We start from the raw sequence: 14,485 nt of genomic DNA on the forward strand, positions 1-14,485 counted from the left end.
GGTGCGTGGCCAACTGGCTCACCAATAGGAGCCACAAGGTCAAAATTGGTGCAACTACCTACAACAGCAAACCTGTCACTAGTGGTGTTCCCCAGCGATCTGTTCTGGGACCCCCTACTGTTTGGCACCTACTTCTCAGAGGTCCAGGCAAAGACAAAGGGCCTGTGGCTGACCAAGTCTGTGGATGACTGTAAGTTGGGTGCTGTCATTGATTCCCCAAATGATGTTAACATACTTCAAGAGGGTCTTACAGCAACAAATGACTGGTGCCAAAGTCATGGCCATAAGTTAAATGCAAAAAAATATATTATTATACCATTCAGCAAAAACACGGCTCCTACTGATTACCACATCGACAGCAGCCACCTAAGCATACAAGCTGTAGTTAGACACCTGAGTACTCAGATTGACAATGATCTCACATTTGACCATCATGTAGCGGCAGTGGTCAGAAAAACCTTTTACTTGGTTCATCTCATAAATAAAGGGATTATATCCAAAAAAAAGGAGGTTATTACCTCTCTGTACTCCGCTTTCATTAGGCCTATAATTGAGTATAATGCCCCAACTGGTATGTACCTCTCCAAACACCTACACCAACTGGAAAGGCCACAGAAATACCTCACAAAAAGAATCCATAGCCTCCAACACCTGTCCTGTGTAGACACGCTCAAATCACTATTGCTCTACTCGGTATTGTACAGATTGCTCAGAGGTGATCATTGTCTCACCTACAAGGCAATACCAGACCTTGCCTTACTAGAGATGCTCCATATCCATATGTCTAACTCCTCTAATACTACCTACTTGAAAGGCCTAAATCTAATTTGTGACATCAACAAAACCTGCTGGAGAGAAAGTTTTGTCTCCCAGAGTCTGCCCCGTCTCTGGAATAGACTTCCCATACATGTCAAACAGAGTACCTCGCTGACCCTCTTCAAGCGCAACCTTGAAGAGTGGATGGGAAACCACAAATTTGCCCCAGGGGTTCAACCTTTATCCCTCATTGACAGGGGTGAAATGTGCTGACTGAGGTTTCTTTTTTGGGGAAAAACTCTTGGTTAGGCTTGTGAGGGCCCCAGGACCATTAGCTTAGTAACCTCCTATGATCCTATGATATTGATGTTTAATAGTAAAAGATCACCTGGCTTTTTTGTGTGGTTTGATAAAGTCTGTGGATAGTTGATGGACTGGGGAGGAATGTTGTTCAGGCTAGTCATCGGTCCAGGGTTTGGGTGGATGTTTCCTCTTAGTTAGTTTAGATGCTATAAACAAAAACGGAGACTCAACTGATATAAAACAGCCAAAAAAATCAAAATATCAGCAAGGGAGGACCGCAACCACCAATTTTATTAACGTAAGCAAACTGCAATGAAACGTTTTTGACAAACCAAGTTTTTGACTTAGTTTAGATGCTATATTGATTAAGGTTTTCAGGATTTTAACTATGCACCTGTTGTACTTCAGTGAGATTTGAGGGTAATTGTGGTGAGGTAGTAGTGTGTAAGGGGCTTGTAGGATGAGTGTTGTGTTATAGATTGAGGAGGCTATGATAATGCTTTTAGGTTTATCTTTTTTTGGAAAGGAGAAAGGGGTGGAGTCGTAGAAAAATTAATCATGGAGGTTGACGTGGTAAGAGGTAAACCTTATAGATATTGACAAGATTATTAGAGCAGTAGTATATGGGGTAACAGGATGATTGTTAGTGGAGGTAAAAAGTAGATAAAAGGTACTTTTTTATTTGTTTTAAGGTATTGGTATGGGCTTTTGATTAAATGGCTACAATTTAGCTGTTTAATGGGTTTGCTGTGGCTCTAGATTTGATAGGGTTAATTAATTTAAGAGTGTTGTATTTTAAAGTATGATTTCATGCTGGGAAAGAGCACTACAGATGTGATTTTTGCTCTGAGAGTGTTGATGGAGAAGTACAGAGAAGGTCAGAAGGCGTTTCATTGTGTTTTTGTAGACTTAGAGAAAGCATCTGACAAGGTGCCTAGAGAGGAGTTGTGGTATTGTATGAGGAAGTTGGAAGTGTCAGAAAAGTATGTAAGAGTGGTACAAGATATGTACGAGGGTAGTGTGACAGTGGTGAGGTCTGCGGTGGGAGTGACAGATTTGTTTAAGGTGGAGGTGGAATTACATCAAGGATCAGCTCTGAGCCCTTTCTTATTTGCAATGGTGATGGCCAGGTTGACAGATGAGATCAGATCAGAGTCCCTGTGGACTATGATGTTTGCAGATGACATTGTGATCTGTAGTGAGAGTATGGAACAGGTGGAGGAGACCCTAGAGAGATGGAGATATGCTCTAGAGAGAAGAGGAATGAAGGTCAGCAGGACTAAGACAGAATATATGTGTGTGAATGAGAGGGGAGAATAGAGGAATGGTGAAGATGCAAGGAGTAGAGGTGGCGAAGGTGGATGAGTTTAAATACTTGGGATCAATAGTTCAGAGTAATGGTGAGTGTGGAAGAGAAGTGAAGAAGCAAGTACAGGCAGGATGGAGTGGGTGGAGAAGAGTGTCAGGAGTGATTTGTGACAGACGACTACCAGTAAGAGTGAAAGGGAAGGTCTACAAGAGGGTAGTGAGACCAGCTATGTTATATGGGTTGGAGACAGTGGCATTGACAAAAAGGAAGGAGTTAGAGCTGGATGTGGCAGAATTAAAGATGTTAAGATTTGCACTGGGTGTGATGAGGGTGGACAGGATTAGGAATAAGTATATTAGAGGGTCAGCCCAGGTTGGAAGGTTTGGAGACAAAGCCAGAGAGGCAAGATTACGTTAGTTTGGACATGTGCTGAGGAGGGATGCTGAGTATATTGGGAAAAAGATGCTAAGGATGAAGCTACCAGGTAACAGGAAAAGAGGAAGACCTAAGATGAGGTTTATGGATGTAGTTAGAGAGGACATGCAGGTGGTTGGTGTGACAGAGTAAGATGCAGAAGACAGGAAGAAATGGAAACAGATGATCTGCTGTGGTGACCCCTAACGGGAACAGCTGAAAGAGGATGATGATGTATTTTAAAATCAGTTGCTGTGTTTGATTGGAAATTGGGGGTTGTGGTAGTGGTTAGTTTAAAATAAATGTCGACATAATGGTGATGGATGAGAAATGTGGGGTAGGGTAGGAGAACGAAGTGGGCAGAACTGAGCCACGAGAAGCAGTAGACCCAGAGAAAACTATAAAATTAAAGTAAACTTCCTCAGGTCAGTGTCAATGAAGTGAAAATAAATTGTAAAAGCCTGTGCAGTTTGTACTTGTAATTATATAGGATTGTTGGTAAGACAGCCACAGTCAGGTAAACAAGCCCTGAGCTATTGATTTCTGATAGTTACCAAGAATTAATCAGAAAACTAGGTCAATATAGTCATTATTGAGAAAAGAAATCAAATTAGCAAATGGCAGATAGGACAACTCTTATAGTAGGGAAGGGGATAGAGGGGGGCTACTTACTGGGAACAGGTGAGTTAGTGTGCATGCCCCTCCCTACTTCAATTTATAATAACGTTAAAGAAAACATAAAATCAGCAGTGTTGTGGGGAACATGTACATTAAAGAGACTTAGCATTTTCAGCTTCACTTGGGTTACTTTCTTGTCATATGGGTATCTTTGAAGGTTAGCCGAACTCAGGTGGGGGTGTAAACATTTGTAGTGGTCGAGTATTGAGTGACTGTATATACAAAAAAACCTCAGGTGGGGCTGTAAACATTTGCAGAGGTCAAGTATTGAGTGACTGTATATAAAAAAACTCAGGTGGGGGTGTAAACATTTGCAGTGGTCGAGTATTGAGTGACTGTATATAAAAAAAACTCAGGTGGGGGTGTAAACATTTGCAGTGGTCGAGTATTGAGTGACTGTATATAAACAAAACTCAGGCGGGGGTGTAAACATTTGCAGTGGTTGAGTATTGAGTGACTGTATATAAAAAAAACTCAGGTGGGGGTGTAAACATTTGCAGTGGTCGAGTATTGAGTGACTGTATATAAAAAAAACTCAGGTGGGGGTGTAAACATTTGCAGTGGTCGAGTATTGAGTATTGAGTGACTGTATATAAAGAAAGAAGAAGAGAACAATAACAAATAAGGCAGTATGAGGATGAGAGTAGAGGTAAGATTGTAAAATGGAAGTGTCAAAGAGAGAAAGAGCTTCAGAGGTTGAAAACGATAATGTAGGAACACAAATTAATACTAGGTATGACAGCAGTAATAATACAGGCAGATATTAATACTAGGTACGACAGCAGTAATAATACAGGTAGATATTAATACTAGGTACGACAGCAGTAATAATGCAGGTAGATATTAATACTAGGTACGACAGCAGTAATAATGCAGGTAGATATTAATACTAGGTACGACAGCAGTAATAATACAGGTAGATATTAATACTAGGTACGACAGCAGTGATAATGCAGGTAGATTAGTGCGCTCAGAATAACTAGATCTTTAACGTGATAATAAAATGCATGCAACAGTATGTTCTGTACATTGCTTAAATTGATCTTCATATTTAGCTGTTATCTGATTAACATTATTGACATAGTATTTGAAGTACTAACTTCCACTGTGGAAAGGTATTACTAAGGCACATATAAAAAGGAAATACAAGAGTAGTTAGTAAAACTGTCTTTCAGCAACAGTCGGACCTGTATAGCAACACTGTCACGTTCGTTTATAGTTATATACAACTGTCAACGAAAATAATCTGTTGGTCGCTCAGTAATTTCACAAACTTAATGGTAGGCATTCATTAATCAATGCAGCTACTTGGACAACAAAGGCTGTAAGCACTTTTAACTCTGTGGCTAATCCAGCAGTCACTAGCGGAGACAAACAAGTCTAGATAGAGAACTCATGATTATAGAGCATATCAAACACTTTCAGCAGTGTTACAGCTGCAGTTCATATGCAAAGGACACTTGTTTAGTAGAAACAAGCCAGTAATAGCCTTAAAATAAGTAATACTGCAGCTAAACACATAAGATTATTCTGATTTTAAAAATGTGGAGTCAGTTGAGACAACAACTTTCATAGCGAGCACACTAATTCCCTGTACGTCAAGGGGCTACTAGCTCACTTACGATCTACAATTTAAATATGGCACCTGTAGCATCTCAGGTGAGATAAAACCTCAGACTAGATGTTGTGGTGGGGGGAGAGGCCAAAATAGGAACGGCGATTTGGCTAGGGGAAAGAAGTGGGAGCTGCAAGTGAGAAACAGGATTGCATCAGGGAAAGTAATGGGAGCTGCAACAAGTAAACAACTGAGCCACAAGAAGCTGCAGACCCAGAGAAAACTATCAGATTAATGTAAACTGCCACAAGTCAGTGTCAATGAAGTGAAAACAAATTGTAAAAGCCACTGTAATTTGTACTTGTAATTATATAGGTTTGTTGGTAAGACAGGCACAGATTTGTGATAGTTGCCAAGATGTACTCCAAAAACTAGGTCATCTGGTTCTCTTGTAGCTGCAGCAGAAGCAGCAGCAGAGGTGTGCTGCATTTGCTGTGTGTGTTTGTACTCACCATACAGCAGCCAGCAGGGGTTCTCAGTGTTGACATATATCACCAATCACCACTGACATGTGAGTGTCACTAGGAATCAATCGGTGAGTGTGCAGTGCTATAATCCGGGTAAAGTCTACTGCTATCTAGGCCAACATAGAGATGATTTGTGTGGTGTGTGCCTTCTGATAGGATATCAGAAAACACTGTCAGGACCTTGGTGAGACCATAGAGACCAGAGACAATGTCATGCTAAGTCTCAAAGTCTCATGAAGACTACTTTAGCACACATCACTGCCATTCCTACAGCTACGCAGAAGATACAAATGCCACTATCACTGTCCTGTCTGCAGTATTGTCTGTGGTCAGGGGCAGGTAAGTATGCAGGGTCATCACAATGGAAGATCATCACAGTGTGCGCTGCCTGCACCTTAAAGTATATGAGTTTCTGAATCCACCATCCCTTATCATAGCCAGAGAAGCCTGACAGCCACCAGGGACAGTGTGCCTCACCAGAGGACTTCACAGAGATTCAGTTCTCACAGCAGTGGAAAATTCTGACACAGAAGCCATAGAGTACTGCCACATCAAGCTACCACTGTGGTCCCACATCACAGTCATGTAGATGCACCCACTCCCAATCATGGTCTCTTAGTGTCACCACCCACGTTTCGCAGGATATCGTCTATACACCTGCTTTATAGGTGACAGCTTAGAATCTGTGCTTATATTCTGATCCTGGTGAGAGTAGGAGCAGAGTGCATTGATGCCTAACTCTTTCTGGTTGGAGAATGAGTGTCTGTGCTTAACATACCTGATTGGTCTGGTTGCTATTGAGGCATCTACCAGAAAAAGGCTAGAAGCCTGCAGACCCTTGCATCATCTGGGACCAGACTGTGGATCACCAAACAGGCTGTGGCCTGCTTCTCTTCTTGGGATTGGTGCTAACATTTTGCTTCTGGTGAGACAAAAAGCAAAGGAGCATTGTATCCCAACATAGTGAAGCTGTGCTGAGAACAGCATTAGTAGTAGCCAGGCAGTAGCCATTCATGCGACTCCCCTCTTTTCATCATTCTTGACAAGCCAATTATTTATTTTTCAGTAAGTACTGCTTGATTTCTTTCTAACTTTAGAATATCTGCCTAAATATTTCATCCTTAAATTTTCAGGGGTCTACATATTAATTTCTCCTCCAGTGTTTGGCAGTGCTATGTACAGACTCAGACGCGTTGAGTGACATTTTTTCTGTAAAAGGAATATATAAGGAATCAGCTCCTGCACTTAGTAATAATGACCATCCCTCCTGGCATGTCTAAAGGTCAGTTCCCTGTGCTTTCTCTTATTAATCTGGTGAACCTGGGCATTCTGAGGCAGTGCAGCAACTGCCTCATGTACACAGACAACCCTCTCCTCTTACCTCTCAACACTCAGACTTGTGAGAGATGCACTTATATATCCACAGTGGAGGCCATGCACTCTCAAGCCAAGACCGGAATAGCTGGTCAAGAGGAGAAGGTCAACACCTGCACCACACCACTTGCAACACATAGCCCTCCAGAACACCCACCATCACAGTTCTCACATAAAAACACAAACCACACAACCCCCTTCAAAGAGGCTCTCAGTAGAAATCTACCCAAACAGCAGAGACCTCCAAGGCAGAAATGCACTTGACCACCACAACACAGCACAACCCACAAGACACAATGCTCACCTACACAGTGTGTCCCTCAACCTAAGACCCTAAGGAAAAACAGCTTGCCCAATACACTAATCATAAAATGACTCGATAGTGAGGCACACTGATGTCCCACTCTCTAGGTTGAATAAGGAGAGGGTAACAGTCAGCTGTTTATCAGGTTCCAGAATCCGACAGATAACACATGCACTCAGGTCACTCCTCAACAAGTACAAGTATGACTCTGTTACTGTCCATGTGGGTGTGATTGAACTGAAATGGACCTTCCTGGACTACATGGAAAAAGACATGGAGGAGCTCTCGGATTATGTGGCCCCGGCAGGTATGACCCTAGCCCTGAGCAGCATGCTACAGTAGCCCAGAATGATACCGCAGTACAAACAGAAAATGATTGACTTCAACAATTGGCTAAGCTTCTGGTGTCATTGTAAGGGGATACAGTATCTGTCTGCTTGGGATGACATGAATGACAGACCTCGATGCTTTGCCAGAGATGGCCTGCATCTGTCACCCCTGGGTTTCCAGATACTGGCTAAGGATCTTGCCATCCCTATAGTTCCTTTTTTAGGCGATGTTCCAAAGGCCAAATTACCACTGTAACAGCTATAAATAAATGCAGTCGGAGGGTCATACTGCTCAATGTTAGAAGTCTAAATCTCAAGATGCACTTGCTCGAAGCACTCCTCAAAATGGAGAACGTCCACATTTGTGCTGTAACTGAGACCAGGTTTAAATCAGCAGAAGGCACCCCTGCACTACCAGGCTATAACTCATTCCACACCTTTCGGCCCCAGAACATGTACTGAAGCTCCAAAGGCAGTGGTGTCTCCATATTCATAAAGGATATGCACACCTAAAGACTAGTAGCCCAGCATAATGCATCTGAGATACTTCAGGTACAACTAACATTGGGTAAGATGGCGATTCAGGTCATAGCCTGCTATAGGTCCCCAACCATGTCCCAAGACTCTCACTCCACATTCCTAAGCACCCTGGAAACTATTAAGGTCTAACCCAACACTTTCATACTAGGTGACTTCAACTACCCCTCCATCAACTGGGAAAACTACTCATGCACCAATACACTGGCTCAACACTTCCTGGAATTCATCAGTTCCAATGCCCTGGACCAGCTCATTCTTACCCCCACTAGAGGAAGCAACATCCTTGACCTGGTTCTTACTAACATGAGCAATCATTGCTCTACACCAATAGTCAATTCCTCCCTGGTTAGATCTAACCACAAACCAATCACCATGGAAATCCACATCTCACTCACACCCCAGGCAAAGGTAACCACCATGAAAAACTTTTCCAAAGCTGACTTTGGGCTCCTAAAAACAGAGGTGGCTAACTTCACGGCACCCATGTCAATGGAAACTAGATGCATGACTGCGGAATCATACACCAATGCACTGTATGAACATGTACATAAATGCATGGAACTAGCAATACCCAACAGAACCAAGATGCTCTCCTCTGAAAAAATTAAGCCAATCTGGTGGTCCCCTGCCATTAATAAACTCAAACACACAAAGCCATCTATAGTTATATCAAAATTTCCACGGCAATATCCAGGTTTGTTCTGAGTTACTGCACAATGGTACCTCCTATACTGAACCAACAGATATTGCCAATATACTGGCCGACATATTCAGTGCCAACTTTATCCATCTCTCCCCTCTAAAGAACCAATCACAATACCAGAAGAATGCCAGGCACCCAGCATTACTGCAGCACAGGTTAAAGCTGCATTGTCCAAGGCCAAGAATACAGTTTCCATGGGACCCGACAATATCCCTGGATGTGTTCTACATTAACTACAAAGTGAACTGGCACCACATCTGTGTGTTCTGTTCAGTCACAGCCTTACCTGAGGTTCTGTCCCTACCAAATGGTGCACTGCTACAGTCATCCCTCTCCATAAAGGGGGAGCAACTACAGACCCTGGGAATTATCGCCCCATTGACCTGACCAGTCTGATATGTAAGACTATGGAGCGCATCATCATGGACCCAATTAACAATGATATAAGGAATCTCCAAATGCTAGATCCCACTCAGTTTGGTTTTCTGAAAGGTAGATCATGCCTGCTCAACCTAGTTGACTTATTTGAGTCAGTCACCAGAGCTGTGGATGAGTAGAAGCAGTTCATACAGCCTACCTCGATCTGGCCAAGGCCTTTGATACCATTCCCCACTCAGGAATTATTGATAAACTCAGCAAACTAGGCATCAACCCCTATATCACTAAGTGGGTTGCAAATTGGCTCACAGATAGAACCCACAGTGTGAAAGTAGCGGACTCCAAGTCAGACTGCTGACCAGTCATGAGTGGAGTCCCAGAGGGATCGGTCCTGGGTCCTCTCCTATTTGGCATCTACTTCTCAGAAGTCCAGGCCAACATGGAGGGACTCTGGCTGACAAAGTTTGCAGACGATTGCAATCTGGGAGCCATTATTAACTCCCCAAGTGATGTAGATATCCTACAGAAAGGCCTCACTGAGACCAATGACTAGTGTCGAAACCATGGCCTTAAACTTAATCCCAAAAAATGCGTCATCATCCCCTTTGGGAAAAACCTAGTTCCCACTAATTACCACATTGATAGGAGTACACTAAACACTGAAGGCATTATAAGAGATCTGGGGACACAGGTTGACAGCAATCTCTCCTTCGACCACCACATTGCCACTGTGTTCAGAAAGTTATTCTGTGTGGCACATCTCATTATCAAGGGTTTTGCATCCAGGAAGAAAGAGGTCATCATCTCTCTCTGCTGTTGCCTCATTAAGCCAGTCATTGAGTACAATGCCCCATTTGGCATGTACCTTAATAGACACATGCAACAGCTGGAAAGGCCACAAAAGTACCTAACGAACAGGATCCTAGGCCTTAAACACGTCGTACACAGACTAAAAAAACTCCAGCTATTCTCTCTCTCTCTCTCATATCGTCTACTAAGAGGCGATCTCTGCTTGACTTACAAAGCCATGTCTGACCCAGCTCTGTTAGAAATGCTACATCCAAAGAAAAAACAATCCCTCCACACCACACACTCAAGATATCTCACCTCATTACCACAATCAACAGAACATGCTGGAGGGACAGGTTAATAACCCAGAGACTGCCCATGCTCTGGAATAGACTTCCCATACGTGTCAAGCAATGCACCTCACTGGCCCTCTTCTAGAGAAATCTTGATGAGTGGATGGAAAAAAGAAAGTTCACCTCGGGAATCATTCTACTTGATAGAGGCACTGGGATCTAACATCGGGCGGCATTATGCCAGGGCACTTCTGTGGGCTAGACTTGTAAAGGCTCCAGGGCCATTAGCCTAGTACACACCTATGAATCTATGAACCTATGACACAAGACCCTCAGCTCCACCTGGGTGACATAACCCTCCTACCACATTTGGGATATCAGCCATGTGTCACTGTGTCTATGGTCCCTGTGCAAAAGATGACAACTGTGACCCACTCCACATTCCCTTCTACATTGTGTATATCTGGTTGCCTGATCCACAACTTGACTATTGATGCCCACCATCTTCTTTAGGTAATACTGAATGCATTGTGCTTGTTCTATGTGATATGGCAGCATCACTATGTTCCTATCATGGGTTAATAAACTGGAGTAGATGACACCATTTTGCCTGTACTCCCTTGAACTGTACCTGTTGTGACATCCCTCTTCTGGTCATACTAGACATTTTTACTGCTGTTGGGCTACTGCCAGGTTCTCTTGGGCCAAGCCTATGAGCTCCCAAAACCTTGTCCTGAGGTTTAAGACATATGCCGCAACAGATTCCTTATGTGATTCACACTCACCCTCCCATTCATTGCAAATGAAATCCAAGGCCCCCTCACCCTATGTCAATACAGCAACTCAAAGGGTGAAAAAATGGTTATTCCTGGGGTACCTCTCTGTATGCAAATAGCAGTTGGGGCAAATATTTATCCCACTCTCTCCTAAACTGGTCTGCAACTGCCCTTAGCATGGTCTTCAGTGTAGAGTTTAATCTCTCCACAAGACCATTAGCCTGGGGATGGTAGGGGGTAGTCTTTAGGTGCTTCAACCCACAGTGCTCCCACAGACAAGCCAACAGGGATGACATGAAATTGGCAGCTCTGTCAATCAGTAATTCTCTTGGGAAACCTACCCTGTTGAAAATCTCAACAAAGCATTTGCCACCTTCTCTGCCTCAGTAGAGGACAAAACTACCACTTCAGGGTATCTAATAGCATAATCTACTACCATTAGGATATATTTCTTCATTGTGGAACTTCGGGTACTCAGAGGCCTCACAATATTCATAGCTACCTTTAGAAACAACTCCTCAGTCACAGGCAAAGGCATCAAAGGGGCTTTGAACTTGTCTCCTGCCTTGTCTACATGTTGGCACTATTCACAGGTCCTACAGTATCCTATTACATCCCTTGCAATCCTAGGCCAATAAAAGTTCTGCATAATACATCTCTTGGTACACTTTACACCCATATGACCTGCAAAAGGAATGTCATGGGCTATGGCTTGAAGTGCCAGATGGTAGGCTCTGGGCACTACCAACTTCTGTACTACCTCACCCTCTGGCCCTCTGGCCTTTTGTTCCAGTATACCGACTCCTCTTTTCCATGAGAATCAGGTGCCTCCTTAGTTACCTCTCTCAAGCCTCATAATGTAGGGTCTGAAAGCTGAGCCTATCACACCTCTACCTTTGTGACCCTTCCCAGCTCCCCTTCCACAGGAAGTTTGGCATCTTCTGACAGCAGTGCCTCACTGTCAAACTGGGTATCACCACTCATTTCTGCCCTTGCAGTCACTCTATCCAAGGGAACATCAGTACCTATCAGTAGCTGTGGCTCACCTTCAGGCTCACTGCTACAGGGTAGCTCCTTCCCTGAAATAGCCAAAATAATAGCCTCAGCTTCAGGTGTGGGGCCTGTCTGGGTCTCCTCCAGGCTACCAGACCCACATGCCTGTCTCCACTGTGTGTAACTGCATGTACACAAGGTACTACATTATCAAAATCATTCCTTATCAAGACATCTGTAGGGATATCCTCAAGCACACCTACTTGCTTGCTTCGTTTTCCATCCTCCCTGACAAGATGAACTCTGGCCAAGGGTAGCTGGAATGGGATACTTCTTAAAACTCTGAATGGAGTGGACTGTCCAAGCAAGTACTGTTCCTCTTTAACCACTGCAGGCTTGACAATGGTTATGTCAGAGGCTGTGTCTCTCTTGGCAGTGGCCTGTTTGCCATCCACTAAGATAGGATACAAGCTCCGGTGATGGTTTGGTACCCCTGTTGTCTCCAGACAGCTTACCACTGGCATGCTGTTATTCCCACTTACTGGTTCCCTCACCTATTGTTCCCCACCTTGCTTCAGTGGACATTTGTATGCTATATGGCTCTTCTGGTTATATTTAAAACAGCTAAACCCTTATCCTGGCCGAGAACCTAAACTAGTGGCTTCTCCTTTTACTTTTGGACTGTGTTGGGGTGGTTTAGGCTGCCCACCATGGGTTCTGTTATATCCATGTGCATCACTCAGTATCTGCTTTTTGTGCAGTATTGCTCTGCTTTGCAAGCATAGATCCCTTTTTCTCTCCAGCTCATCTGCAGACTTAAACTTCTGGTCTGCCAACCAAATTCTCATGTCCTCAGGCAAAGTGCTAAGGGCTTGTTCCCTCACCAAAAGGTCTGCCAGCCTTTCAAAAGTGGTGACTAGGCACCCACTCACTCACCTATTAAAATAAGTGTTTAAATCAGCAATATAATCACATACACTTTAATTTGCCCTATGTCTATGCTCATGAAATTTTCTTCTGTAAGCTTCAGGTGTTAACTTAAAACATACCAATAAACATTGTTTAACCTTGTCATAATTTAAACAATCAGTATCAGGCAATTTATAAACAGCAGTTACAGCATTACCATGGAGTAAGGGGGTCAGGAACCATACCCAGAGCCCTTGGTCAACATTATACTGTTTACATATTCTTTCAAATATATGAAAAAAACTATGAAAATTATCACCTTCTTTATGCTGTAAGAGAAATGTACTGACCTTTGTTGCTTTTAGGGTATGGTTATTCCCTTCCCCAGTACCACCATGTTCCCTTCGAAGAGTCAGTATGTCCCTCTCATGTTGACGCTGCTTCTCATTTTCTTCAGCCTCCAAATGTCGCAGTCTCTCATTTTCTTTGGCCTCCAAATGCTGCAGTCTCTGCCAATTCTAATTCCATATGCTTTACCTCCAGTTCACATCTATTTAATTCCAAATGGATTTTCAAGTTGGCTGGGGAAAAGGTGAACTGTCCTGTTTCAGAGAGCTGCACATCCTCATCACCAGATTGGTTGTCTTCCTGTTTGCTGGTATGTGCTGCATCTACAATGAAGGCTGCAATCATTTCCTCTTTAGTCAGGCTGGCATGCACCAGTCCTTTGGATTTGCACACCTTTACCAAGCGGTTCACATTCAGCTTCCCATTATTCTGTGTCGACATCTTTACTTGCTTTCCCTGACTAAACTAAACTACAATAAATAAATAAATAAATAAATAAATAAATAAATAAATAAATAAATAAATAAAACTGTTGTGAAACATGAAACTCTGTATGTTTACCTTGCAGCTGCTGAGAGTGCATGCACCTTTACTGCTTACATGCTACAGAAGTTAAATTATTATCCACACCACTACTCACAAATATGTGACATCCCTCTTTTGGGCCAGTGATCAAGCAGCCTCAATCCTCACCACTGGCACTAGTGGAGAATGCTCACTGAGAAAAAAATAGACACACAGTATTTTCAGATGCAGTTCTCTGCACCAAGTGCAATTTTCCTTAAGAGCACACAGGGAATGCACACTGCAGTCCTGGGGCTGGGGTTTGTCTCCAGGCCCCAAATAAGACTCCCCACTCACACAGCTATAGAGTTGAGTCCTTAGCTGGGTGTTCCAAGCCAAGTCCTCCACCACCCTGTCTTTGAAATAAGTGCTCATTGTTCCTGTTCAAAGTAGCTCACACACACACTCTCTTTGAAATTTGATTTTTGCACACACCCTTGGGAAAGGCTGGCACAACCTACCCACTTTGCCACCTCCACCCACACTATAAGGTAGACACACTGCCACCAGAACACTGTGATCTAAGGACAGGAGCTCAAAGCCAGCTACTCTAAGGCTCTTACCAGAGTACCAAATTGCTCTCAGTAAAATGAATACTTATACAAATGGTAATGTTTGACCAGGCAGCAAGACTTTCAGGAAC

This window comes from Protopterus annectens, chromosome 1.part1, assembly GCF_019279795.1.
Source record: "Protopterus annectens isolate FY-2018-M chromosome 1.part1, PAN1.0, whole genome shotgun sequence".
Taxonomy (NCBI): Eukaryota; Metazoa; Chordata; order Ceratodontiformes; family Protopteridae; genus Protopterus; species Protopterus annectens.